Source organism: Alligator sinensis, unplaced genomic scaffold, assembly GCF_000455745.1.
Source record: "Alligator sinensis unplaced genomic scaffold, ASM45574v1 scaffold2231_1, whole genome shotgun sequence".
Lineage (NCBI taxonomy): Eukaryota > Metazoa > Chordata > Crocodylia > Alligatoridae > Alligator > Alligator sinensis.
In genome coordinates, this window is record NW_005843550.1 from 18996 (window position 1) to 23033 (window position 4038).

Genomic DNA, 4038 nt, shown 5'->3' on the forward strand with positions numbered 1-4038 from the left:
GTGGAGGCCCCCCCCTTGGGGCAGCAGCGGGGCCGAGCTGCAATTCTGCCCCCAACCCGCGCCCGCGGCAGCTGCACCACACCCGGCCTGAGCTGCCTGCCCTGCCCTGCCCCCGCCCCTCCAAGGGGCACCTCTGGGGCTACAACTGAGACACAAGCAGTTCCGTCGCACCGGGGTGTTTGGGGTGCATGGCGTCCGGACCGCACAGACAGCCAAGCTCAATGACCCCTATTAAGTCCCTGCAAATGAACACTTTGCCTTGGAACAATCCGGACTTACTCCATTTAATTGCCATTTAAGCCCCACTGTGGGGCTGGTCCTAGACAAGCAAGTGTCTCTCAATACTGTCTGTTTTTAGTCTAAAGGTTTGTGGGACCAGGCAGGGCTTTTTGATATGCTGTATTGCTATGTGGGCTAAAGCCCCCCAAGTAGAGCTGTAACCCCCCTTGGTGATGGGGGCCAGGAGGGCATGTCCCTTATTACTTGGGATAACTCCAAAACAAAACAGGGGTGGGAGTGAGGGTCCTAGGTTCAAAACGAGCACGCTAAGGGGGACACCGAGCAGAGCACGCTGCACATTGGCCTTCAAATGAGTCCAAGGAGCCAGTGGACGCTGCCCAGTGAAACTCCCTGGAGACGTGAACAGGCAAGGGACAGGAAAAGCAGACCCACAGTCCCCAGGGATCCTCCCAGCCAGAGCCTCCTTCCTGGTGAGAAAATTGCTAGCTTGGCAGATGGGGAGTGCGTAAATGAAAAGATGCAGGGAGTAGTGCAGCCAGAACCTGAGCAGGAGGTGGCGAAGGGGCTGCAGCCTGGCGTGCACCAGGGCTTCCCTCTGCTCGCAGAAGGGGCAGATGTTGGGGGCATCTCTAAACTGCACAGATACACACCCGCAGTGACAGCTCGGTGAAGGATGGGACTGGGCAGGCAGCAGTAGCCACATCTGCGGCAGAGCCATTCCCTTCCCAGTCCTGCCTGTCCCTGTCCAGCAGGCAGGGGACAGCACACTAGAATCAGAGGGGGAGGGAGAGCAGGGGGCTGTGGGATACTGGTGGACAGGACCTGTCCACATATTAAATTGGTCCTGTGAATTCTTGTTTTCAGGTCTTTAAAGGCCCCTCCATCCATACAAATCTAGTTTTAGTCGTATTTGCATCATGTAAGTCAGGGGTCAGCCACCTTTGGTTATCACAGGCTGAAAATCTGGAGCACCCAAGCTGCTTGCATTTACCTTGACTGCAATCCCCATCCCCTTTGCAGCAAGGCTAAGCACAGGCTCAAGAGGGCAGCAGTGAGAGCTGTGGAGTAGATGGATGGTGTGGGTGCAGCTGTGTGCTGCCTGATTTCTCTGTGGCAGCTCAAACCTTTGTGAGCTGGTCACAAGCTCCTCACACTCCAGATCCAGTACTTTGGCTGTAGGTTGCCCATGATGTAATCCAGGGTGGCCTACCTGCCATACACATGCCACAGGTGGCACAGGCATCCTCTTTGTGCGGCACATGGTAGATCAGGGATGGGGGAGGCAGAACAAGGGCAGAGAGGGTGGGAGCAGAAAGCAGAGCAGCAGATTGAGCAGGGGGAGTGGATGAAAATGGCATTCAGAAAGGGCACAGAGCTTAATCTCTGGCATTCCTGCCAAAAAAGGCTGGCCCCCACTAGTCTAAACTATATATTTTATAAATAGACAAATGTTTGCGTACCTTCAGGGCAGATATTGGAACTACTTGTTGGCTTACTCCTGCAGTCTTCTAAAATACTAGGAGAACCTTCTTTATGTCAAATTAGTTCTAGTTTCAGTGATTAGTTTCTGATTTTGAGAAGATTTTCAAGAATTCAGTCAAGGACATTGGCTGCAAATATCTTTCATGTGTAAGATGTGTATTTAGTAGTTGGGATCAGAAAGCACATCCTGCGAAGTTACAGATCCATGTCTCTAGTTCATAACTGTTTTTTCTGGCAAAAGTCACTTGACCTCAAGAGACTACTTTCTACTCTTTATTATGACCATTTTTTAATCTATTTAATGTTTAGTGTAAGATATTGTACCATCTTTAAAAGTTGAGATTGTCTCAGCGCTTGCATTATAAATTCCTAAAAAGTGAAGTTTGATAAGTTATCTGCAAAATGTCACCTGAGGCTGAAACTTGGCATACAACAGCTAAAGAAGCTATTTTTGTTTTTATTAGTGGAAAAAAACTTTTTAGAGTTAAAGCTGTGAATAAAACACTTGGGTTTGCTAGTCCCAGAAGCTTTTTTATATGCTTATATAACATGAAAGCTAACTCAGTTTAAAAGAATACAATTTGACAAGCAGCTCTCCAGGCTTCACAATGATCCTTTTGTTTTACAATACAACAAAACAGAAATGGGTAAAATAATGTTTGAAAAGTGGTGGTCTATTTAAAGCTGCTTAATTTCTATAGCAAAAAAAATCCTAACCAGTTATTATGAATCTAAACACACGCTTACATGGTAGACGATAGCATTTGGTAAGTCGCAGAGTACGCATACTTAAAACCCATTTTTGATGGCTCAAGTGACTAATTCAGATTCAGAGAAGTTCATCTCTATGATGCCAATCAAAATGAACCCAAGCTTAATGGTGGTTGAACCTGTTACAATTTGATGGTGGTATGAGATAAGCTTGATGGTAAGTCTATAACCACAATTAGTAACAGTCTCAGCAAGCAGCTGGTAACCAAATGGACCCAAAGATCAAACCATCCTCTAACCCAGGAGTTGGCAACTTTTTCAGGATGCAGACTGATCCAGTTCAGGTCAAAGGCTGTCAATGTGTGGTAGGCAGAAGCTAGGACCCAGCGCCACCACAGCTTTTCCCAGCAGGTACATAAGGAACTGCTGTGGCTGTGGTGATGCTGGGAGGGCCACATGTGGCCCTCATCCCAACAATTGGGGGACAAGTGCTGGATGTGAACACACTCCCTATGCCACCACAGGGGAAAGCAGGTTGTAGATTGCCAACCCCTGCCATAACCTGTAGAAATGGTCTATTTGATTCATACATGACTTGGCATTCGAGACATAGAAGGGCAGTGTACAGAAACTTTTGTAGATGCTGCTGCTATATGTACAAATAAAGATGTAGAACTTTGTGGCCCCTCCACACTAAATTCATGCACTTTTTATTTAGACAAACATTCAATACAAGCCAATGAGTTATTTATCAGATGTATTAAGAGCCAAATACTCCATGGAGAAGGGAGTAGATAAAAATGTCAGGAGTAAAGTTTTCTGAAGACAGAATTTTTTCCTACAATGATCTTATTTCTGAGAGCATAATTCTCCGTTCTTACACTACTTTTTGCAATGGTATGATTCCACTGAGTTATTCATGATCACTGTCATGTAAAACTAGTGTAGTAGTGGAGATTTAGGCCTCCCGTGTGTTTGTCTGTTCTTTAATGCACTTATAGATTTCATAGACATGAGGGCTGGGAGGGACCTCAGAAGATCACTTGTCTGACTCTTCTGCCCTGCCAGAAATACTTGTCCCAAGTACGGTGCTCATTGATCCTGGTTTTAAACCGTTTGTGCCCTGTCCATTCCCCAATGAGGACTGGACTACAAAAAGTTCTGTTTTTCAGTTAATTGGTGGAAATACATGTCAATGACTTCTCCTCGCAATTCTATTGGCTATGCCTAGAGCTAGGGCAGTGCACAACCAGGGGGAGCAGGGTTCCCAGCCAGAGAGGGAGGGAGGGACGTGCCTTTTTGTGATGGCATCACTCCTTGCTACTGATTGACCAAGGGGTCCAACACCTCACTGCTGATTGGCTGAGGGGGTGCCCCTCAACAAGGGGCTGTCCTGTATTCTGGGGGTACATCAGTAGCCACCCTAGTCACAGGAGAAACTTTGAATGACAGGTGAAAAGGCTCACAAATATGGTTACGGTTCTAGCTACACGTACAAAAATGTGCCCATCCCTTACATCAGAGCTGTCCAAGTTCAGAGTGACTGGCTGCATGCTGCATGGGCCCTCTGCCACACTGACCATGCAAGTGGCCCCTGCCCTGCTG

General features: G+C 47.2%; 1 protein-coding gene across 1 annotated transcript in view; it reads left to right on the top strand.

The window, feature by feature from the left end:
• The window catches only part of ERICH2 (glutamate rich 2), a 45968-nt gene that overhangs the window by 1089 nt on the left and 40841 nt on the right, over positions 1–4038 (top strand). The gene's annotated exons all lie outside the window — the stretch shown is intronic.